General features: G+C 36.9%; 1 protein-coding gene across 1 annotated transcript in view; it reads right to left on the reverse strand.

Moving 5' to 3' along the window:
* Positions 1-12,479, reverse strand: part of LOC135212080 (metal regulatory transcription factor 1-like) — a 117,479-nt gene extending 105,000 nt beyond the window's left edge. The window contains exons 1-2 of the mRNA XM_064245440.1: positions 11,973-12,479; positions 8,613-8,628 (exon numbers count right to left, since the gene is read on the reverse strand). The gene's annotated coding sequence lies outside the window, so the exon portion shown is untranslated. The remainder of the gene's footprint in view (positions 1-8,612; positions 8,629-11,972) is intronic.
* Between the last annotated feature and the right edge of the window lie 3,834 nt (positions 12,480-16,313).

Below are 16,313 nucleotides of genomic sequence, written 5' to 3' on the forward strand. Positions count from 1 at the left end.
GATTGTTGTTCTTCGGCATCTGTCAAAGTCTACGGATTCTCTTTCACTCTCTGCCTAACTCTCACTAAAATAGAGAAGGGTGAGAGATGGTTGTACTTCGGTATTTTATTATTCTGTAACTCACTAAATAAACAATATATAATATATACCAAAATTCCACTCTTGCCAGAGAGAAATCACTCGCAGCTCTCTTTATTTTTCTTTTATGTTCGGTTTTGATAAGGACAAAACTAATGTAGGTCAAGGTTCATGACCTAACTTGGTTTCTTTAAGTTAAATATTGCCTGGCCTGCAGTTACCAAAGATAGCCTTGAAGATTTCCCTGAGAATCATTTCCCTTGCATTGAAGAGCAAAGTTTTTCCTTAAAACATTTTCTCATTTCCCTTGCATTGAAGAGCAAAGTTTTTCCTTAAAACATTTTCTCATTTCCCTTGCATTGAAGAGCAAAGTTTTTCTTTCAAACATTTTCTCATTTCCCTTGCATTGAAGAGCACAGTTTTTCTTTAAAACGTTTTCTCAACATAAATTTTGTGTTAGGCAGAAAGGTAAGAATTTTTCTGTTCGTTTTGCGTGTCTTGTTTTAACTCTAACGTTTTCTTACATGGCAGCCACAGACCACTTCTAGAGGATAATCCCACCCTTGAGTTATCAATGTGAATACCTGCAGTTATAAATCTGAAGTCCCAACATTGCTGGGTGGTTGACGATCCCACCATAACTTGGGTAGTATGATATAAGCCTTTGGTTATATACCTACAACAAATACAAATTACTTAACAGTCTCATATTTGTTCCTACAGAAATACAAATCATCACTTTTCATGTAAATGATTCTCTTCTTAGGTGGGAGGTCATCTCTGTCAACTGAATAGAAGTTGACAACCCACCTGGAAATGTCAAAATTCTGCCACAAAAGTCAGCATAGGGGAGCACTGACTCCTATAACTTTCCAACTACGTATGACTTAGGAATGTCAGAGAAGTGGGGCCCTGAGCCTGAGAGAGGGTGTCTACAGCCTCAGTGAAGTAAAGGTTGTACACGTCAGAAGGCAACTATATTTGGCTATAGTATCATAAAGCCAGAAAGAAAGGTAATGTTCCTAAACATCTTATTTTTGTTTACCAGTTCTTGCAAGAAGCACAGATAATGACTTGTGTGCAGGTCTAGCAAAACATTCCTTAATATGGAATAAACCAAGCTTTCCTTAAGATGGAATGTACCAAGCCAATGGCCCAATGGCATGGAGACTTGCCTGAAGGGAAATTGTTCTTACTCCCTACTCGTTGATGTAAGCCACTACTGCCAAAGAACTCAAACAGCCACTACCCCATGAAGACAAGGATTACCAGTAGTTGAGCTTGGCTAGCAAAACATTCCTCAATAATGGAATGTATCTAGCTACTGACCCAATGGCATGGAGACCCATCCACTTATGCATCTCCTTCACCAACGGCCGGGTAAAGGAAAATTGTTACTCCCTGCTTGTTGACATAAGCCATTACTGACATGTCGCTCAACACCACTACAGAGTGACTCATCAAAAATTTTTAAATGTTTGCAAAGCCAGATGTACTGCCTGCCTTTCAAAAATATTATGTACACAAGAGGATCATACTCTGCCCACATCTGAGAAGAACATTCTACTCATATGTGCGTCTCAATTCCCCCTCTGATGCGACAGTGAGCAGGTGCATTTTTGGAAGTGTAGAGTTCAAGGAAACTCTCGTAAGTAGGTTTCTGCCATACATCACCCAAACAAGATCTCCCAGCTCATAGAGCATGCTGGAAGGGGGAACTGCTAGATGAAGATTCCCAGATCAAGACAAAATGTTAGTAGATTATTTCTGTTCAGAAGTGCATCTCTGAAGATGGCAGAACTAACCATTAATTAGGTAAAGTAACACCTGCACATGATGGAAATGGGTCCATGCTGAAAGCAAAAGTGAAAGCTCTAGCAAATTCCCATAGGGGTTGTTCACAAACCTGACGCATAAGAGCTTTAAACTGGTAGACAGTCCAGTTGCCAACCAAGTTGCGGTTATTCTTGGGTCCTACACCAATTGCTCTGGTGCCCATTCACAAGACCCTTAAACAAAATCAGTATAGCCAGTACTGGTCAATGCACCCTGGGCCATACAAGACATATGCCAGGAAAATAGGCCCAAGCAATGGTCAGCTAACAGTAGGGTATGGGAGAACAAGTGCATGTACTGCCAGGCAAACTTAACACTGATAATAGTGTAAGCCACATGCATACAAATCCCATCTGTGCACACACTGTCCAAGGACTTTGAACATGCCAAATGAGATGGTAGTGTTAGCTCAATCAATGTGCACCAGGAATCAATATAAAGCAAGTCAGGACAGGGAACTGAGCACTCTTCATAAGACCTCTGCCAGCCTTACAGCATCTGGGTCAACAGTGGTGACTGAACACTTGTTGACTCTAAAAGCCTGGGAAAGCTGCTCATTAAAAGTCCTGCTGGACTGCCTCTCATTGTTAAAAGAAGAAGAGGAGTTACTTGACAAAGATGAAGGGCACCCACTAAGAGAAATCAGAAGATATGGGGACGTTAAAAAAATAGGAAATATGGCACTAGCAGTAAGGAAAAAGATCTATGAAACAGTAGTTGTATCAACCTTATTTGCCAACATAGAGACATGGAGTAACGTAACGGAAAATGAGTTAAATGTACTAGAGAAAATACAATACAGGATCTCCAAGGAATGTATGAACAACCTAAGGGCATACAGTATTGGGGAATTATAGCGGAGTCCGGCATATGGCCAGTAGCCTACAGAATTGATTATAAGAAAATAATGCTTTTCCACATCATAAATTCGGAGGAGAAATGATTATTAAAAGAAATAGTAGATCAGTTAAGAGCGCCCTATGGGCAATGTTGGACAAAAAGCGTGGTGAACATTATGCACCAAAGTATAGAAATTAATGGAATAAGAGAATATCCCAAAGCAGCATTGAAAAAGGAAATAAAGATAAGAATTAATGAAGATATCCAAGAGACTTTGAGAGAAAAGAGGAAAGAAATGAAGAAACTGAGATTCATAGATAACCTGAGGAAAAGAAGTACATAAGGGAACTGGAAACAAAGGATGCCTGTATCATAATGGAAGCCATACCGAATATGTTGAACTTAAAGGCTAACTTCCGGGGCAAATTGAAGGACACGATCTGTGAAATATGCAGAGTGGAGGAGGACACCACTGAACATTTATTCATGTGTAAATCGCTACAAAAATCACATCAGGATATAAATTCAGGGACACTGACATCCCCTAACAGAAAACTGGGAGAATATATAAGGATAGCCCTCAAAATTAAGAATGTTCTTAACCTGGAAAGTGATGGATGTCAAAGCTAAGTAGCACAGCTCTGCCCCAGTTATAAAGAAGAAGAAATGAAAGGGAGTTGGGTTAAAAGTAAAGTAGAAATATTAGATTGTATCTAATTTAGATATATCTGTAATTTTTCGGGGTTAATTTGGTTGCAAAAAAGGGATAAGACACATGAATTAAAAATAAACATTTTGAAGTAACATAAAGTACAGTTAAACTAAATAATGAGTAAAGTAAACAATTAAGGAAATAAAGCTTTACACCTCATAAACAGTGTTGTGTGCCTGCAACTGTGTTTGTGGAGTGTGCGCTTAGGAACTAGGAACCAGGAACCAGGAGGAGTAAAGAAAATGCCTAACATTTCCATCATGAAAACTGGTGTTTAAGATATGTAGATATGTTTGTTGTTGCTATTATCAAAGGGGCTGCCAAAGGAACCTAACATGAAAGTAGGGAAGTGGCTTGATTGCTGAAGAGCAGAGAACCCTCTAATCTTCAAACCTAGACTGAGACCACAGCAATTATTGATGATAAAGTTCAACCAAGGGTCAGTGGTATTGTACTTCAGGATTATATAGCTGACAAGGAACCAAACGATCTCTGTCACAACACTGCTGAATGTGTTCTCAAAGAAGATAATCACTCTAGGTTTAAACTGATTTTTTTAAGCTAGAGTAGGATTCTCTCCTGCAAGACAAACTTACATAACAAAAATTGCCATGGTGAGCTCCCTCTGACTGTGGAAACAAACAACTGGACCTAATAATGCCAATCACTGAAAAAATCTAAGGTAGTTATAATCACTAATAATTATGGTCCACCAACCAGCAAACTTCCACAATATAGTGATTTTAAGCTACCTCATAAGATTACGTAAACTACTGTGCAATCAGCCAAAATTTAACTCGGCACAACAAGCATATTTAGATGCAAAATGCATCAAACTGGAACATCTCTCCTGGGTACCATACAACAGCTCTTTTATACACATGGTTCAGCACAATACAAACACAATGAGAAAGTAGCAATGACTTAACACTAAGAGCTCTATAAGTACAGTAAAGCCTCACTTTAATGGATCCAAAACCAACGGACATCAGATTTAATGAACAAAATCAGGCTAAGGGTAATATGCGACGACTGGTAAATTACAAAACCATCTGTGTATAGGCTAGCTTTTGCAAAAACAGGTATTACAAATGCCATTTCACTAACTGTATCCTTAAAAATTCAAAATAAACAAAATAACAAAGCCAATTCTATATCATTTTTTCCTAAACACGAAGCCTAAAAGGGAAACATTATTTTGTTTATCATCTCATCGCCAGCCACAAACCCCTAACAATACGATAATGTACGATAATTATCTTCATGAGACTGAATTGTTCTAAACTGATATTTATCACCAAAATGATTAACTTTTACTGAACAAGGCATGATCATACCTCAAGCTTACTCGGGACATGTGGAAGATTTTCCCCTCGTGCATAAGTTGTAAACATTATAGTATTCCTAACTTAACGTGAAGAAGTCTTCATAATTAATACTCATGCTTAGTCTATACTATACTCGGTTTTTTTCCATCTGTCCATCTGCCTGTGGTGTATGTGTAAGGTAACACTGCGTCCCGTCCCAGGCTTTAGATAGTTGCATTCAGCTTACATTCAACAATAATAACAATATCCTATTTCGAATATTAACGGTGTAATCCGCATACAGTAAATTATTAAAACACTTTTCAGTTGCAAATGTACACCCAGATATCCTTTTATTTACCTAAAACTTACACATAGCGTAACTATTTAAAGCCCGGGACGCAGTGTTACCATACAAAAACATCACAGGCAGATGGACAGATGGAAAAAAACAGAGTATAGTACTCATACTAATAACAAGGATCATATAAAAAGGACAATGAACACATTCATATATTCTCAGTTATAAGTGGAAACACAAAATAACTGAACAGAAACATACTCTAAATTAAGTACACCAAATAAATTACAATGTGCTAAAATCGAGTCAAGTGCAGCCTTGTTCCACCAACAAAAATTAAAATAAATATGCTATATTTCTTTTAGAAATGCTTTTTCTGTACTTTTTAACGTGCACATTATTTTTGCATTGCATTCTAATATATAAATCACACATTCCTGTACCTTAAATTCAACGCAAAACACCTTTTCAGACCTTTTTAGGCCTTTCCTAAACCCCCAACAAGAACAACAACAACAACAAAATTTGTGGGCTTACTCCCCGAGTAAGCTAAATTAATATTATCCTAAAGATTATAAGTACTGTAATTACACCACCATTAAAATTTCTAGTAAAAGATACAAAAAGAAACGTTGCTGTTAGCACTACCATAACTCGATGTCGATATTTTGTCAGCTGGCTGACCTCGCACAGATAAAAGTGGATTTCATTGATATGGAATTATTCCTCGAAGAGGCTATTTATTATGGAGATATGCCAATAATGTACATATCAGGTAAAAATGTTTTTATTGTTTGTGCTTCATCGCCCATCACAAACAAGAATATGATAATGTACAATAATTATCGTTTGTATGACTGCATTGTTCTACTATTTACCACCAAAATGATATTGAATTTTTAATTAAAAATTAATGTGTATTATGTTATCCTAAAAGCTTTTACTACCGTAATTACACTACCATTAAACTTTCTTAAAGGTTACCGAAAGATAAAACAATGTGAACGGAACCATAATTCAATGTTGACATTTTGAAGCTGGCTGGCCTCACATTGATAAAAGTTGATTTCATGATTGGGAATTATTCCTCGAATAGGCTATTTATTATGAAGGAATGCCAATATAATATACTAAACGGTAAAAACAGTATAACAGTAGACCCCCATATTCGCAGGGGATGCGTACCAAACAGCCCCCCCACCCCCCCGCCCAGCAAATAGCTTGAATCCGCAAATACTTGGAACTCCTATAAAAATGCTTAACACTGTCTATTTTGTTATTTTAAACTCAAGAAAAGCCCACTTAAAATGCTCTTATACCTGTTTTTTTTTTAATAGTTTTATCACAAAAGTGTATTTAATCATGAAACATAAGAAAATAAAGTGATTTGTGGATATTTCTTATAGGAAAATACTGCAAATATGAATCTTTTCATGTATGTTGGTGGTTATCACACCTAGGCCTAGCCTAGCCTTTCGATAATCATAATTTAGGACAAAAAAAAAACCATGCCAATCAGTTCTAAGACGACATTACCCCCCTTATTAGTTTTTTTAACACTTTTATTAAATTAAAATTTTAAATGACCAATTAAAAAATTCAAGCAAATCTGTTTCACTGTATACACTAAGTATGACCACTGTGTGATTGCAGCAAATGTTCTGTATCACTGCCACAGGTCAAATAAGCAGAGGCATGGAATGGAGTTCCAATATTGTCATTCATCCTGTGGAGCTCCCTACATTTGGTGAAAACCAAACTAGTAGAAGAAACTGGAGAGTGGGTATAACACTATTGTGAGGAAGCAACAACACAGACCTTTCCAGCACCTGTAAGCACCACAAGAAAAGGCTTGTTGTTACCAAACTCAGTTTATATGCACTCAGTTGGATGGCGGGGAGGGCAGACTATGAACACCAAAAAAAAAAAAATTTGTAGCATTGACTAAACTAAATATCCTTCCAGAAACAAAGGTGAAGAACTGTTAAACTCAGTACACATTGAGAGGACACTGAGTTTCCTTATGATTGATTAGACATGGAAAGGTTATGAATAGTATCCAAAAATGGTACAGGGACCCGCTGGTACTGGACAGTACAGGGCACCAGAAGACTAGGTTACCCCAAACATTCTGCAAGTACATGCACATTTCAGAGATAACACACATACCAAGTGAGGGGTAATGCTAGCTCTACCATGTATGAGTAAAACACCAAACTTGCCACACACCAGGCGAATGAGTTGAACCTTCCTACTATCTGACAAGATTCCAGCAATTTGAAAACCCTATTACCCATCACATGGCTTCAACACAGAATACTGGTATTCCATATTGAGGTAATTTCACTCAGCAAAGCAATTTTTGAGCGAGAATTGGAACCTTAGCAGCAGGCATGATCTTATGTTATGCCTCTACTTGAGCGATGGAAGGATCGAAATTTATCATCCATTTCATCCACATAAAATATCCTCACCTCTCAGCACAGTAATTACTATACCTTTTAGTAATGGAAAGCAGTGTTTTCACTGTTGTTGACAGATAAGCAAGAATACAACCCAGGGCTTTATCAACATTGCTAAGCCTGTACCTTGACTGGTTGCTAGGCCCAATATTCACAAATGGTCTAGCCTAGCACATATTCCGGCTCAAATACCCCTAAAGATTTTCTGGTGAGTGAGTCTTTGTACTTATATAGCTAATTGGGCTAACACCAGTCATAAAGTAACAGGTTTTCGTATTGACAACTATTATATTTTAAATAATTAAATTACTACTGTACTTTTAAGTAATATAGACTGAACCTCCTAAGCCCATCCTACCTGAAGCTTTGCCAGACAATGCAATCTTCACCACCAAGGGTGCTCAGGGACACAAATTCATACTTAATATTAGATTGAAAGGGAGAGAGTAATTTGGGGGCATATCTAAAGACAGCTACTGCAGATAATACTAACAAAATACATAATGGGTTTACATAAGGAAAATTAATTTTACTTTTAAAAAATGCATGACTAAATACATCAACAATAGTTTGGGTGTGTATTTTACTTTAGTTTTGGTGTGAATAAAGTATTTTAATACCCTGTATAAATTTATAACTCAAAACTTCTATTACTAAAGAACAGTCAACTCTAAAAGCTAAAATTCCGGTTGATATGAAAATCACCATATGTGATAACTGATAAAACACAGCACAGTTATCTATATACAGTACTTTACTTGCAAATTCAAACTCCTGTAAAACATAAAAAATGTGCATGTTCACACCTAGCATTTTATTCTAAAGTCCCTCTACAAGGAGGTAAAAGATCCTTACAAGACTTACCGTACAAGTATTCTTTCGCAGTTTTTATGTTTTTTTTACAATTATAGTACTCTGACACCTTAACAATTGAAAAAAGTTATAATACCCAATCACACAGAGGCTAAAAGTTATATCATCACAACACTGTATACAGTATCTCTATTCTTCTGCCTTACCTTCAATATCCTTAGAAATCATATCGTACAATTTCAAAAGCAATTCTCAGCACCTACCTTAGTCACCCATTACCTGTAAATAAAAATATATTTTAATTATGAAATTACTTTTTTCAATACCAGTAAAACGTGCTGCACACAATGTGTTTAATGATGCAATCCTTCACTATACAAATTTGCATATGTTACAGAAACAGTACTGTCATACCCCAGTTGAAGGAAGCCACACTTAATGGGTAATTAAGTTAAAGGACATTTTGTCTGAGGAAAAATCTACCTTGTTAACAGACTTTTGATAACCTGCTAGAACACATATGGAATTAAGAACATCACATGTGAGTGCTACCAATTGTAATGAAGGGAAGGGTTCAGTCTATTCATGGGTCTCACTCAGAGCACATCTCTGCTAAACCTTGGGTGTGTCTGTGTGTGTGTTTTTCTTACTCGAATGCTACGTACAGTTATGTATTGTACATAACAATCGAGTAGAAAAACACACACAGACACCCTAAGTTTAGCAGAGATGTGCAATGAGAGAGACCCATAATTGTATTGTACATAAGTCATTAAGGGTCCTAGGGAGGCTAGTCGATATGCCAGCAAGGCAGGGAGAGAAAATGCATAGAATCAAGAGGAAACAACAGAGAAACAAGAAAGAGCAATTTCCTTTAAAAATATGGGTCTTACAATGCTTTAATTAAGCAAACCTCAATTATACACATGATGCATGACACTACAATGTTTCCAAAGAAGAAAGCAGTAATAAGATACAGAAAAAAACCAAAGAACTTCTTTCCCGCTGTTATCTCTACATTAAGGGGTTGGTTGCCTGATGAGCCTTCTCCACTACCTTCTATCAAAGGCACCATCCTCCACCAAACTTTTTCTCTCCATATATTCGTTCACTTTATCTCGCCATCTAACTCTCTGTCTCCCTTTCAACCTTCTTCCTCTAACAGGTTCCTCCCAAGCCCTCTTCACTCCTTCCTCGTCATCCATCCTCAACACATGCCCATACCATCTCAATTGTGGCTCTCATCACCACTGTAAGCTTTACTAAGCCTGCCCTTCTTACTTCACATTTTCCAGTCTTTCCAGCAACAATATTCCCATAATCCACCTCAGCATTCCTTCCTCAGAAGAACCATATTTTAAGAGCAATATTTTGTACAACTAAATTTTTTGCTCTAGTTTTACTCGCAGAATACTGTGTATCTTGCAGAATACTGTATGTCCCAAGAGTGCATTAAACCTGAGACCTACACAGTGAATCATACAGCTTCACTAATGATTTTTTACGTTCCCAAATTAAAGCCCCCCCCAAAAAAACTTTCAAAATATCACAACCAGTATTTCAAAATTTCTAAACTTTGATTTCAGGCAATTAATCTGTAAAAGGCGAAGTGAGTTTAGTTTAGCATACAATGTCATGAACCAAAAATTTCACTTCCTTCACACAGGGTAAAAAAAGAACCCTGGTCAGTTTAAAGCATGGTGCCATAGAACAAGTTAGGTCAGGATGCAATGCTACCGAGATTTTTGTCTTTCACCTCCTTTTAAGCAGACTGCAACTAGGTATTATTTTATTTTAAAACATTATTGCATCTTGAACTTGTGTTTTTAAGGGTATGCTTAGAATGCTTCTGACATTTGTTTCTTTAGTAATGAGTACTTTCGAGAGTTGACTCCATCCTTACATCCCACAACTCGGGGACATAGTGGGAAAGCATGCGCTTGGGTGAGGGAAAACACAAAACGGGTGAAATTGAAGGATATTCATCCTATTGATAGTTTTCATTATGATTGAAGTATGTTTATGGAATGTTTCTAACTAATATCATGCACTAAGGAAAACATAAACTAGGTTGGATTAGGAGTGGTTGGTCAGGTCATCTTCTAATGAAATGTACAGTTATGCTGAGAACTGATGCTACATGAGTGCAAAGGATTTCATTCAAAATTCACGAACTGGCAACCTAACAACATGCTCCACATTGATCTATTATTTCAATGTGAAAACAAAATTATTGCTTACAATAAGGCCATAATATTGTTTCATAAAAGTGGAATGTGTCATATACTTCAAAGCTGTAAGCAAATGTCATGTGTAGCCAAATTTCAGAATGGAAAAAAAAAAAAAAAAAAAACGACAATTTCAAAACAATCGTTCACTCATTACTGATACATTTGACCAAAACGAAGTCATCATCAAACCTCAGTTCAATTGTTAAAATAAAAAAACTGAAAAAATGTGTCATAACATTAATATTACTTCCAAAGCAACCATGAAATTTGATATGGTTATATTTGATTGTTTTTACAAATCAACGCTAAAAAATGTAAATGTAAATACAAAAGTAGGATGCGTCCACTAATATCAACATATGAGTGGTGTGTGTGTGACACAACCATTAGCATGGCGGTATACAACAAGAACCACCTGGTGAAACATTTGTAGGTCTACAATAAGTAGCGAAAATGAAATTATCTTGAAAACATTTATGTTTGTTAGAGGAATATTTGGATTTTTCATACACAAAATTATTTGTAATATATTTCTTAACCACGCCAAAAATGATGGCTTACAAGCAAATATTCGCCTATGCAATAATTCCTTTGTCAAAGCCAAGATTTTGTTCCTAGGCCTAGGTGTGTTAGATTTCTTTACTTTACATCTAGCAGTTGCATCTCTATAGGGGAAACAACAGAGTGGACTAGCTGATCCAGTCTTGCCCACTTGTTGATCCACCCTCAGAAAACGTACTTTAACACGTCCTGACACCGGAGATGGGCACCAGTCATGAGTCATCGGTGGTGGGAGCAACACTTCAAGATCTCTACTCTCCTTTCGAAGTAAGCAAATGTACTTTTTCGGAGGGTGGATCAACAAGCGGGCAAGACTGGATCAACTAGTCCACTCGGTTGTTTCCCCTACTATCAATTTCTGGCCAGAAAGCAAAAGATTAACTACACATTCTTGCGCTTCAAGTTACCTTATGAAAGAATAAATTATACACCAAAAGGGAGCAGAAGGAATTTTACGAAAATCTTTTCAGTTAGCCTAAAAAAAAAAAAAAAAAAAAAAAAAAAAGAAAAAAAAAAAAAAAAAAAAAACATGGTATGGTGATTCTGCGCCGTCATTCCTCGGTAAAGTAGACTATGGCAGTTGACGTTTTCCTATGTTATTTTACTTACTGAACAAGAATTTAAAGTAATATTTATTCGGACGATTGTAATTAACCCCCAGGGGCCAGTACTAAACACGGCGAAATACATTGGACGCCCCAACCCCTAATGGATGTCGTATTTGTGGTTACGTTTCTTTCAGGGTAATGTCCACTAGGCCTATATACACTCAACCCTGATGGTGGGTACCTAGCTGTGGTAAATTATGTAAATTTATTACAAAATACTCACCATGGGATTCTGCGAAATAAGTTTCCCCTGACGTAGCCTGAATAAGCACGGCCAAGAATTAAGTAGGCCAAAGCCTTGGATAGGGGAGAGGGATGGGCGTAGCCTAAGGAGGTTTCACACCTACCCACTAAAAGACACTAAAATAACGATTCAACTTGGGCTTCACTCTAAGAAAATAAAACTATAAAAAAATCCATATAGTATATCAAGCATCTTTTTTATGACGGGTTTCGCTGTTAAATATATAATCTCAAGGAATATACATTTCCATTTCTGCTAGTCCTAATCAAACCGAACCCCTAGGCATAAAACTTTCCTGGTATCAATATAGCTGTGACACTTTTAAGGTTCTGGATTATCAATTTCTAAAATGCTTTCATTTATATCACAACAACACCAATGACAAGAAGTTGAACTCCATGGATTCGACAACGAGAATCAACGGCCAGGTCAATGGACGGACACTTCGGTGGGAAAGGCCACGGCCACTCAAATGTTAATTACCGACTAAAGTGTGTGTTTTTTTTTTTTTTTTTCTTTTTATCGCAGTCATCCCCCGCCAAAAGGAACGCTCTCAAGGATACATCTCAAAGAGCAATTCATGTTACATTATTCTGAAAGCTTCAATAACTTTTTTATGGAGTAGCAGTCACCAAGAAACCTTTATTTATCTTCCACAAACAACCTCAGGCAGATTTTAAAAGGGTTTGTAGCTACCTATGTGAAGACGAGACTCAAACCATTGTCCGATTTTCATTTAATTTGAACCGTTCCATTTCCATCCAGTCAGCATTCATAATATCAATTTTTCATTTCCAATCACTCAGAATTAATATCCACGGCAGTTTTGTTTCCATCTCAATTTCCTCGTCTATTTTTTTAGCGTTATCTCTCACTTTCCGCATGATTCGCCAGACTTACAGTAGGAAATCTCGTGCAATTTATGCATTTTTAACCGCAAAACTACAACCTGGTTTCTTTATTCTCTGTCTCTATCTTTAGCGCTGTCTTATAAAGATTCTCATGAATAAAACCTTCCATAACTGGATTATATATCAGAATGTAATGCCTAAAATTCCCAGCAGTTGGTTTATCGTGAAATTTTACTCTCAATTTTCCTGACACTGCAATCAGGTTGCTTTTGAGATGATGAGATCTCTCTTTGACTATTTATTCGATCGTAATAACATGCTATAATTTTAGGGGAAAGCTTCTACGCATTTTTATAGCTAGATTTTCCACATTATCGACGTTATCAACCTCTAGGCGCAACTTCATCTCTCTCTTCTCAGTTTCAAAATTCTTAACTATCTCCTCTTAAAAATCAGCTGCGATTTTCTTACAGAAATTTCTTTTGCATTCCCTTCAACATTTGCAGACACAACAATCTGAATATTCTTTGTAGCAATCTCCTTCCTCTTCTTGACCGCATCAACACACGAAGAATTTCACGCGTCAGTATTGAATACCTTTCCTATTTTACCGATGATTTCGTCTTTCACGTCATCCATTTTACAAAAATGTGATCAACTCTATCTTGGCCAACTCTTTTATGATATCTCAACACTCTCTAATCACCAACAAACGCATTGCAGATCAATTTTATTTATCATACATTTGCATTTCACATGCCATCAAGATATATACTACATTTCCTGTATGCCTATGCACTACAAAAGCATACATCCTACCTTCTACGCATCCAACCTTCCAGTCCCCAACCCGATCACAAGACAAGAACAATTGTTGTGGGTTGGAGTTTATATAATATCAATACAATAATATGAAGCTAGCCGTAACCGCCAAATAGTCGCCGAGCAGTTTACAGTCTAAAAGTAGCGGTTGTTAAGCATGGATGCGGATTCACAAAGGAGTCCGGTCGCCACCACTAATTTACTTGTTGCCTGTTGACGGGTTATCCAGGTCCCACACCACTTCCATAGCGTTCGCAGGGACCCCATCATCAAATTTTAGTTTATTCATCGGATGTATTTAATCATACTGCACACTCCACATTCACTGTTTGATCTTCCATATCATAGCACCAAATAAACAAAAAAGTTTTAAGTTGCTTTTTAAATGGCTTCAAATCCTCAATCTGCCTCAGTTCAAGAGGAAGCTTGTTGTATAATCTAGGAGCTTATATTTAAAGGCTCTGTAGTCACTGACTAGAAAAAACGGGGCTCTACCAACTTTAAACTATCTATAATTAGTCTTGTACCAGGTGATTTATTGATTTTATAAACCAAGGTGGGTATCTAGATACCATTGGTATAAACTGTAGTAGGTCCCTCAACAGGTTTAGTCCTGTCCCGCGGAGCAACACTTTTCATTAGTCTAGCAGTTCTTTTCATAATTTTCCTTAGTTTCTTTAGCTGTACTACGTTGGGTACACCGAGTTACAATCATCTAAACAGTTTATAACACAGTTGATGACAAGATTCCTAACAGAACTCTCATCAAAATATTTCCTCACAAAGGCGTATTTCTTAAGATGATATGCAGCAACTCTCACAACATAATTAATTTGTATAGGCTGAGTGACAAGCAACAATCCAAGTAGCCTACACCCCGAGATCACGGACCCTATCAGTTGTCTGAACCCAATTGTCATTTATACACACTTGATTAACATCCAGACTCCTTAAGTTAGTTTCCTTACCGACTGTCATAAACTCAGTTTTATTTTCCTTCAATTTCAACTGTTTCAAAGTCATCCATCGTTTAATATTCGATAGAACTTCATCTAATTTTCCATTTGTATCCTCAATATTTGTAAAAATGAAATGGAATTGTGTGCCACGCACAATTCCCTGAGGAACTCCACACGTCAAAGGTTCATACGATGACACTGCAGTTCCAATCTGTATACAATACGACCTATTCTTCAAAAGCTCCAGTGCATCATCCACAAATCCGATGGACTGGAGATCATCTAAGTAAATCATGTACAACTGTGTCTAAGGCAGAGCGCTAAGATCCAAGAGCACCAAATACCACACTTATCTGTATTCATCATTTCCATTAAGGTATTTACCACAGAACATATAGTTTCTCAGTGGAATATAATTGTCTGTATGCAGACTGGCAATCAGGAAAAATGCCTGCGGTATTCAGGTAAGCCAATAATAGTTCGAGGATCGCAAATTCCATAATTTTTTTATATAAAAGATATATTTGACACAGGCCTATATGAACTCACATTATAAAATTTTAGTCTGTGCTCTTTTCAATCTATTACTTTTATTCATACTAGATCGTACTCTGAACGCACACTGATAAGACTGAAAATGGGCAGCGTAGTGTCAAAACCAGCAGATGCGTTTCTGTTGAAATACTTTCGCACATGAGCTAACAGCAGGACAGTTTCTCTTAACAGAGATCGCTCTCCAGCTAAATGAGAACTTTCTCTATTGCCACGGTCTATTCTTATGTACACTCTTGAGTTGTCGATGTATTTCGATGATAACTAAACTACCGAAAGCTAACGAAACGGACGTTTGTCGACAGCGTGCTTACTCGTGGAACATGCTTTTAGCAGATTTTTAGAAAACTCTGAAGCTCGTCTACAGGTTATTAATGTTCTTGGGTGCGAGTCTTTTAACATTTCCTTTTTATATTTTGATTTCCCTTATCTAACCGCTTAAAATGCTAAGCCATGTTGTATATAATTGTCTTGATGGGTAACCTTTGTAAATAGTAACAGTCTTTCTAAAAAAATTTTATATGGCGGTGGACCCTAAATCAATCTTGCAGATCTGTTCATAATACATATTCAAAATTCTTTCAGGTGGCAATCATTTCATAATAAAGAGATTACAATATTCTAACCCACCAATGACATAATTATGAAAGAGCATTTTAAGAGTATGTATATGCTAGTCAAACTATTTCTTTATAAAACCAATGTTCTTCACGTGATATCCCGCCACTGTTGCACTGCTTTACGGATTTGATCACTGAAGACGGGTTAGTGTCAAACATCCAACTCATTTTTTTCTTTTTTTAATGAATGTGAATTAGCCACTCAAATCATAATACTTCGGGCGTTGAGGATCAAAAGGTCCCTCAGCCACATAACATCACAACCGTTTAATAAAATCGAACGCTGTCAACAGTTTCATTTCTGTCTATTTCTTTAAATAGCCAATTTCTCCTCTGCATTTCTACACTGCTTAATGTCATATAAAATTGTGTATAGTTGGCTTATAGTTTGGAATCTATTCCTCCATGTTCCTTAAATGGGCGTGAAACCTCAGTTGCGTACATATAAAACAGGAGAGGGCCCTACACACCTCCTGGAGGAAGTCCTCTTATCCGCGGCTCGAGTCGCAAAATAAA

Source organism: Macrobrachium nipponense, chromosome 40, assembly GCF_015104395.2.
Source record: "Macrobrachium nipponense isolate FS-2020 chromosome 40, ASM1510439v2, whole genome shotgun sequence".
Taxonomy (NCBI): Eukaryota; Metazoa; Arthropoda; class Malacostraca; order Decapoda; family Palaemonidae; genus Macrobrachium; species Macrobrachium nipponense.